Source organism: Elephas maximus, chromosome 12 (assembly GCF_024166365.1).
Source record: "Elephas maximus indicus isolate mEleMax1 chromosome 12, mEleMax1 primary haplotype, whole genome shotgun sequence".
Classification (NCBI taxonomy): domain Eukaryota; kingdom Metazoa; phylum Chordata; class Mammalia; order Proboscidea; family Elephantidae; genus Elephas; species Elephas maximus.
In genome coordinates, this window is record NC_064830.1 from 73266695 (window position 1) to 73276094 (window position 9400).

Below are 9400 nucleotides of genomic sequence, written 5' to 3' on the forward strand. Positions count from 1 at the left end.
GTCCTTCCAAGTTCTAGGAACACAGTTGGGAGGAGGAGTAGGGCTTGACCAAGGTCCTAGGGCACAGCTGATAGGAGAAATGGTAAGGGTCTGGCAGAAGTCCAGGCACAGCTGAGAGGAAGAGATGGATGGTCTGGCCTAGGTCCAGGAGCACAGCTGGGAGGAGGTGGAGGGTCTTTCCAAGTTCTAGGAACACAGTTGGGATGAAGAGGTGGAGGTACTGACTGAGGTCCAGGAACACAGCTGGGAGGAAGAGCAGGATAGCTATCCAAGTTCCAGGAACACAGCTCAGAGGAGGAGGGAGAGGGTCTGGCCAAGGTCCAGGAACTCAGGTGGGAGGAACAGATGGAGGGTATGGCCAAGATCCAGGAACACAGCTGGGAGGAGTGGAAGGAGAGTCTAGCCTAGGTCCAGGAACACAGTGGGGAAGAGGAGGGGGAATGTCTGAACAAGGTCCTCAGCACATCTGGGAGGAGGAAATCCAGAGCCTGGCAGAGGTCCAGGAACACAGCTGGGAGGAGTTGGTGGAGGGTCTGACTGAGGTCAAGGAACACACCTGGGAGGACGTGGTGGAGTGTATGGTGAAGGATCCAACCAAGGCCTGGGAAGACATCCTGGTAGAGTACATGGCTCACTCCCCATGTGTGCTGATGGAGGAAGTTTATTGGGCAGTGTGTGGCCAATCGTCCTGGGCAAAGAAGGTCTCTCCTCAGCCCTCTGATTCTGTTGAAGAAACAGTTAAATTTTTTAAAAATGTTCCTGTAGAACAGACCAAAGCACTTCAAAATATAAAAGCTGTAACAAAAAGATGCGGGTGTCATCACCTGGCACCTTCCCCTCCACCAGCTCTCTGAAGATCAGCATCAGGAGGCGAGGCAAAGATGGCAGAATAGACAGACGCTTCTGGTGGGCCCTCTTTACAACAAAGACCCGAAAAAACAAGTGAAATGAGTATATTTATGACAAGCTAGGCGCCCTGAGCATCAAAGGCAAACTTAGAAAACAAACTGAGGTGCCGGGGGAGGAAGAAAACAAACTGAGGGTCAGGGGGAGGAAGAGATGGTTCAGAAGCAAAGAGGACTTACCAGACCTGCATCGTGGAGTGCCCTCAGGCACCATTCCTGGGAGCGGTGGTGGCAGGCTGGCAGTAGTGTTTGGCTACAGTTTCCTCAGGGAGAAGCAGCCAGCCACACAGCCTAGTCACACCTCCGGAAGCAGAGAAGAATGGCGCTCTTAGCAAAAGCTAAGTACTTGTATGGATTTCACCACACCCCCACCCCTGCCTACTCCCACGCCGGCTTCAGTGGCTGACTTCTTTGGGCCGAGATAGGCCCTGTTGAGTGCCTAGAGCCATCCTCCCAGCCTTGGAGATGGAATAAACTTGACACTGGGGGAAAAGATAATTTGCCAGCTCCACTAAGTGGGGGAGCTCAGGACAGATGCATCTCCCATCCAGGCATAAATGGTTCATGGACTTTGAGTACCTTTCCCCTCTGCATGGACCTGTGTGGGCCTATTTTAGGAAAATAGGCCCCTGTTGGCAGACTCAAACCGTTTCAGCTGTGCAGTGGAGAGATGGGTGTTTGATGTTTGACATCGCTTTGCCTATTAAACAGGGTCCTCCCCAACCCACATGATGGGCGTAAGGCCTGGTGGCTCCACTCAGGTCACCCAGCCACCCACAACAGGGGTCCAAGGATAACTGGTACCTCCCAGTCCTTACAACCAAAAACATTGGGTGCCCATGGTCTGTCTGCAGAACCCACCTATCTGTATGCTCTAGGAAACAGGGACATGCTTTCCTCAGAGACACATGGGGGATGATTCTCAGCCCCCTGCCTTGTTCCGAGTGTGACCCCCTGCCCCAACCAGATACCATTACCTATAGCAATCACCCCTGCCCCTCTAAGACTATAGGACAGAGCCTGTACCACACAATTGATGATCAGCTACCTGGACACCTGAGCTGAATTCATACAAGAAAAGTGAATGGACTCCTAGACTGATATACCTGATAACAGCTCTAGCCATCTGGGGAAAGGATGTCAGAGCTCCAAAGGCAAAAATCATCAAATTAGCTCACTCAAGCAACCCATTTGGGCATATCAAAACAAAACAAAGGCCATCTTGTGGGAAGAGCTGAAGCAGGCACTCTTGGCACAGCGCAGCCCACTGCAATCTGTGGATGAACGTGCCGCCCAGCCACCATCATGCCTGGGCACTTACAGGAAGGCTTCGGCTGCGTGGTTACCAACCGATTCGACCAGTTATTTGACGATGAATCGGATCCCGTCGAGGTGTTGAAGGTGGTGGAGAACAAGAAAAAAGAAGCCAGCGGGGGCAGTGTCGGGGGCCCTGGGGCCAAGATCGCAGCTCAGGCCGCAGCCCAGACCAACTCCTATGAGGCAGGCAAACAGCTGCATAAAGAGTCCCAGAAAGACCGCAAGAACCCACTGCCTCCCAGTGCTGGCATGGTTGACAAGAAAGAGGAGACGCAGCCACCCGTGGCACTTAAAAAAGAAGGAATTAGACGTGTTGGAAGAAGACCTGATCAGCAACTTCAGGGTGAAGGGAAAATAATTGATAGAAGACCAGAAAGGTGACTACCTCGGGAAAGACGATTTGAAAAACCACTTGAAGAAAAGGGTGAAGGAGGAGAATTTTCAGTTGATAGACCAATCATTGACTGGCGTATTCGGGGCCGTGGTGCTCCTGGAAGAGGTCGAGGAGGCCGTGGATGTGGAATGGGCCAAGGAGATGGATTTGATTCTCATGGCAAATGTGAATTTGATAGGCATAGTGGAAGTGATAGATCTGGCCTGAAACATGAAGACAAACGGGGAGGTAGCAAATCTCACAACTGCGGGACTGTCAAAGATGAATTAACTGACTTGGATCAATCGAATGTGACTGAGGAAACGCCTGAAGGTGAAGAACATCCAGTGGCAGACACTGAGAATAAGAAGAACGAAGTTGAAGAGGTAAAGGAAGAGGGTCCAAAAGAGATGACATTGGATGAATGGAAGGCTATTCAAGATAAGGACTGGGCAAAAGTAGAATTTAATATCCGAAAACCAAATGAAGGTGCTGATGGGCAGTGGAAGAAGGGATTTGTTCTTCACAAGTCAAAGAGCGAAGAAGCTCATGCTGAAGATTCGGTCATGGATCATCATTTCCGGAAGCCAGCAAATGATATAACGTCCCAGCTGGAGATCAACCTTGGAGACCTTGGCCGTCCAGGACGTGGCGGCAGGAAGAGGTGGACGTGGGCATGGTGAATGTCCCAATCGTGGCAGCAGGACTGACAAGTCAAGTGCTTCTGCCCCTGATGTAGATGACCCAGAGGCATTCCCAGCTCTGGCCTAACTGGATGCCATAAGACAACCCTGGTTCCTTCGTGGACCCTCCTCTCTGAGGCTTTGCATGCTTAAGGATCCCAAACAACTAAGAAATTAAAAAAAAAAAAAAAGACTCATTCATACCATTCACACCTAAAGACTGAATTTTATCTGTTTTGAAAATGAACTTCTCTTGCTACACAGAAGTAACAAATATGGTAGTCAGTTTTGTATTTAGAAATGTATTGGTAACAGGGATGTTTTCATAATTTTTAGAGATTATGCATTTTTCATGAATACTTTTGTATTGCTGCTTGCAAATAAGCATTTCCAAACTTGAAATATAGGTGCGAACAGTGTGTACCAGTTTAAAGCTTTCACTTCATTTGTTTTTTTTAATTAAGGATTTAGATGTTCCCTCAATTCCAAAGTGATTTTAAATATGGACATAATATTGGTTTTAATACCTGCTTTGCATTTTCACACATGGTCAGCTGAGACATGTAAACTTGATTTGTCAAATTTTATGCTGTGTGGAATACTAACTCCTTTATGTATTTTAACTTAGTTTTAATATTTTCATTTTTTGGGAAAAATCTTTTTTCAATTCTCATGATAGCTGTTATATATGCTAAATCTTTATATAGAAAAATATCAGTACTTGGACAAATTCAGAGCACATTGGTTCATTAACGCTTGCTCCTGCAGTGATGCATGGTTCATTAGGTTCAAATTATACTTGATTCAAGATTTTAACTATATGACTTTTCCATTTTAAAAAGCCAATTAGATACTTTATAGGTGAAAGTTGTTTAAGCTTATTGTTGATAGACAAATCCTGTCGAGTGAAGTAGTTACATGGGTATGGATTTTTTCCCCCTCCAACAGAGTGGTGGAATAGTTTGATTTGGCTAATGCATAATATTTAACCTATGTAAAATAAGTGTCTGGCCCTTCAGTATGATTCGTATATTTGAAAGGTCCCCAAATCAAAATTGTACTTCTTTAAACAACTCTTTAACCCTTCCTTGTTCTGAAGAAACCAAAGGGCACTGGCTAGTATGGTGAGAGGGGGAGGATTTTAATTTTTGGAATTTGGAAAGCAGGCAGCTTTACATTATAAGGTTGGAACAGCAGCACTATCTGTGAAATACAAACAAAAATCTTAAAAAAAAAAAAGCAAGAAGCTACAACACAGTAAGGAAACATAAAATAAGCTAATACAATAACTTATACATGGCTCAGAGACAACAGTCAATATCAAGTCACGTAAAGAAACAGACGCTGATCGCCTTAACAAGCTCTCAAAACAAAGAGTCAAGGGATCTTCTAGGTGAAAGTGCATTCCTGGAATTATCAGAGGCAGAATACAAAAGATTAATATACAGAACCCTTCAAGACATCAGGAAGGAAATGAGGTAATATGCAGAACAAGCCAAGGAACACACAGATAAAGCAATTGAAGAAATTAAAAAGATTGTTCAGAAATATAATGAAAAATTTAATAAGCCAGAAAAATCCACAGGCAGACAGCAATCAGAAATCTGGAAGATTAACAATAAAACTACAGAAGTAAATGCAATAGAAAGTCGGAGAAGCAGAACTGAATAACTGGAAGGCAGAATTCCTGAACTTGAAGATAAAGCACTTGGCACTAATATATTTGAAGAAAAATCACATAAAATAATTTTAAAAAATGAAGAAAACTTAAGAATCATGTGGGACTCTATCAAGAGAAATAACCTCTGAGTGATTGGAGTGCCAGACCGGGGAGGGATAACAGAAAATACAGAGAGAATTGTTGAAGATTTGTTGGCAGAAAACTTCCCTGATATTGTGAAAGATGAAAAGATATCTATCAAAGATGCTGGTCGAACTCCACATAAGGTAGATGTTAAAAGAAAGTCACCAAGACATATCATAATCAAATTAGCCAAAACCAAAAATAAAGAGAGAATTATAATAGCAGCTACGGATAAATGAAAAGTCACCTACAAAGGAGAGCCAAAAAGAATAAACTCAGACTACTTAGCAAAACATGCAGGTAAGAAGGCAATGGGAATCCTCATGAGAGCATTAAAACGACAACAACAAAAACGTTGCTGTTGCGTCCAACCTACAGCAACCCTATAGGACAGAGTAGAACTGCCCCCTGGGCTTTCCAAGGAGTGACTGGTGGGTTGGAACTGCCAACCTTTTGGTTAGCAGCCTAGTTCTTAACCACTGTGCCACCAGGGCTGCCACGCAAGCATAGTCATCAATAATATTTTAAAACTGTAATTTTTAGTTTGTCTCATTTTCAATGGAGATAATTGTTGTGTTTGTCGATTTTGATGACCTCAAAGAATTTTAAATTTCAGCTTTCTGAACCATCTTTCATAGGATCCATTGGGATCATTAATGTTTACAAAAAATTACCAACGTTCGTTCCAAGTTGGGATAATATTGTACAAAGCACAATTCATGAGTCAGATGTTGATGAACAAAGAACATTAATATATTTTTTAGTACCAACTATTGATATTTTACACAGCTTAAAACTCTATAAGATGAATCTTCTACAAGATATAATTTGCTAGAATATTTAAGAGCCAATCAAATGACTGCAATTTGGATGTTTTCATTGAAAATACATTTTTTCTATTAAAAGGTCAAGATTTGAAAACTGAATTTTTTTATATCTTCACTTCAAAGGTGAAATGAGAATGTCCATAATGTCCTGTTTAAAATATATCTATTCTCATAATAATTGATAGTTGGATCCAGTGAGTCATACATGTCCCATTCCTTTACTTTTCTTTATTTTCAAATTCAGAAATGCACTCATATGTCTTGTTAAAGTTTTACATTCACCAAACATGCTTTCAAAGTTACTTTTTCTCATTCGCTGTAAGCAAGGGGCTAGGCCTTCTCATAGGCCTGGAGCTTGATATACACTCTGGATTTCTTATTGGATGGCTTTATTGACCCTTTCCACTTGGTTTAAAATATCATCCCACATTCAGGAGTTGCATAAAAGGTTGTAATCTGTTTGCAGAAATATGCTTTTCATCTTGAGCAGCGGCACTTTCTCTCTTTGGTATTTTATGTATATTTTATTGGGATAATATGTGAATTTGTATGGGCATTGCCCTGATCAGCATACATCTGAGCTTGACATCCCTTGAATATCCTTATATGTTTATAATGCAGTTTTTAGAATAAACATGAGAATATCCTATCTTCTCATTTAATTAAAAAGAAGGTGATGTATCATTGTTCTATATTTTAAGGAAAGCCTGGTGGCTTAGTAGTTAAGAGCTGCAGCTGCTAACCAAACAGTCGGCAGTTGAAATCCACCAGGCACTCCTTGGAAACCCTGTGGGGCAGTTCTGCACTGTGCTGTATTTTAAAAGGTTGTTGTTTGTGTTTTTTGTTGTTATTTGCCATGGAGTCCATTCCGACTCACAGCAACTTTATACGACATAATGAAGTCCATCGTTGTGGCTGTTGTGTCAGTCCATCTCATTGGGGGTTTCCCTTGTTTTTGTGGCCTCTTTATGTTACCAAACACAATGTCCTTCTCTAGCGAGTGGTCTTTCCTGATGACACGTCCAAAATAAGCAAAACAAAGTAGATCTTGACATCTTCATTTCTAAGGAGCCTCCTGCTTGTATTTCTTTCAAGACTGACTTGTTTGTTCTTCTGGCACTCCACGGTATATTCAATATTTTTTGCCAACACCACAATTTAAGTGCATCAGTTCTTCTTCTGCCTTCCTTTTTCATTGTCCAAGTTTCCCATGTATATGAGGTGATTGAAAAGACCATGGCTTAGGCCAGGGGCATCTTAGTCATCAAAGTAACTTTTCAGTTTTCAAAACTTTAAAGAGGTCGTGTGCAGCAGATTTGCCCAATGCAATACATTTTTTGATTTCTTGACTGCTGCTTGCATGGATATTGATTGTTGATCCAAGTAGGGTGAAATCCTTGACAACTTCAGTTTCGTTGCCGTTTATCATGACGTTGTTTATTGGTCCAGGTGTGAGTATTTTTCTCTTCTTCACATTCAGGCATAATCTATACGGAAGGCTCTGTCTTTAACTTCATTGGCAAGTGCTTCAAGTCGTCTTCATTTTCTGCAAGCAAGGTTGTGTCAGTTGAGTTTGTTAATGAGTATTCCTCCCATCCTGATGCTGTCTTCTGCATATAGTCCAGCTTCTAAGATTATTTGTTTAGTGTGCAGATTGTATAAGTAAGGTAAAAGGATACAACCCTGCCGCACACCTTTTGCAGTTTCTTCTGTTGGAACAATCGCCTCTTGATCTCTGTAGAGGGTAGGCATGAGCGCAATGTAGTGTTCCGAAGGTCCCATTATTTGTAATGTTACTCCTGTCTGGGATATGCGTTCTTCATTAACTAGGCATTTCCTCTGTTGATCCTCTAGGACAGTCCACTTGCCTTTCCTTACATTTACACACAGAGGTAGGATTGACACACAAAATTAATCATCACAACACCTATGAAAATGAACAACAGTTCCTGTGGCCTCCCTTGACCCATTCATCCACCAGGCTTCATAGGACCCCCCCACCCCCACTTTAAGGGCCCCTAACAGGGTTCGAGCCCCAACCTCGGGCCCAGAGGCTCTTCTCAAAGCTACCCTGCCCTGGCCACTCTCAGCGCCTTGGGCAGAGCATGAATTTGGACCCAGGAAAGGACTCCCTGTTGTGACAGCTTCAGTGGAGCAGGGCATGTCTGAGCTTTAGCCGTATTTGCCTGCAGTGGCCTCTGTTGGGAGTGCTGGGTCTGTCTGTCCTGTGGCACCAAAGGACTGTGCGTGTGTGTGTTTGTGCGCAGTTGTGTAATCTGTGTGGCTGTGTCTGTCTGAGTTTCTGAGTCTATGAGTATATTGATTGTGTGTTTTGTTTTCCCCTGTGTGGCTGTTGTATGTATCTCTGTGCCCTTCTCTGTATATGTGTGTGTGTGTGTTTGTGCATCTGTCAGTGAAAGGGTGTGTGTCAGTTGTGGAAATCCATGTAATCCATGTGCCTCTGTGCCTGTGGTGTGTGTGGGAATGTGTGTCCTTGTTGGAGTATCTGTATTCTGGATCCATGTGTGTGTGAATTTGCACCTTTGGGTGTTCCTGAGTGTAGATCTGTGTGTGCATGTGCCCATCATGTGGCAGTTTGTCCTGGGTGGACGTCTAGTGTGGCCCTGAGTGTGTGTCTGTGTGAGCCTCTCCATGAGCCCGCACCCTTTGCCCAGGTGTGTCTGGGTGGTCCTTGTCTGCACGTCTCCATGCTCGTTGTGTGTGTACACTTCTCACTGAGTGTGTTTGTGTGTGTGTACCCCAGGAACACACAGACACAGCGGGGACTTCCTTGAGAGCCACTCCAGAGGTGGGTAAGACTAGACAGTATGTCCATCCTCCTCCGTCAGGTGGGGCTGGACTCTTCTGCCCCTGCTCCTCTCAGCCTCTGCTGTCCTCCTGGTGGTCCCACTTCAGCCTCAAGGATGGAGGCAGTGAAGGGTCAGTTCACGTGGCCCCCAGCCAGGGGGCAACTGCAGAGGGCTAGAGTGAGTGGGAGGGCTAGAGAGGGTCCTGGGTTCCAGGGGAGGTTCTGGGGGAGTCCTGGGTCCCTGGGAGGGGTGATTGAGTGGGTGTCCCTTGGGAGGGCTGGGTTCTGAGGGCTCCGTGTCCCTGGGGTGGGGCAAGTAGCTGGAGTTTGGTGGGAGTTTTGGGGGAGTCCTGGATTCCTGGGCATAGGTTGAGTTGGGGAATTCTGTAGGGAAATTCAAGGGGGAAGGCTTCTGGGGCCCTGGTTAGGGGTGAGTGGGCAGCACACCTGGGGAGGACTTGGGTCCCCAGAGAGCCCTGATCCCTCAGTCGTCATGGTGGCCAGGAGCTGTGGTGGTAGCATCAACAGCAGCGTTACTGTCAGGCACAAAGTGACAGACCCACTGGGTGGTGGCAGGTGCTGAACTGTCTATCCAGCAAGTGCAGCCACCAAGGGAGGGCCGAGCCTCCAGAAGCCCTTCCCGGGCCACTCCTGGGTTCACCCTCCTGTGGAGCCAAGAGGA

General features: G+C 44.8%; 1 pseudogene; it reads left to right on the forward strand.

Moving 5' to 3' along the window:
* Positions 1–1084: 1084 nt before the first annotated feature.
* LOC126086663 (plasminogen activator inhibitor 1 RNA-binding protein-like) lies at positions 1085–3608 on the forward strand (annotated as a pseudogene).
* The last annotated feature ends 5792 nt before the right edge of the window (positions 3609–9400 follow it).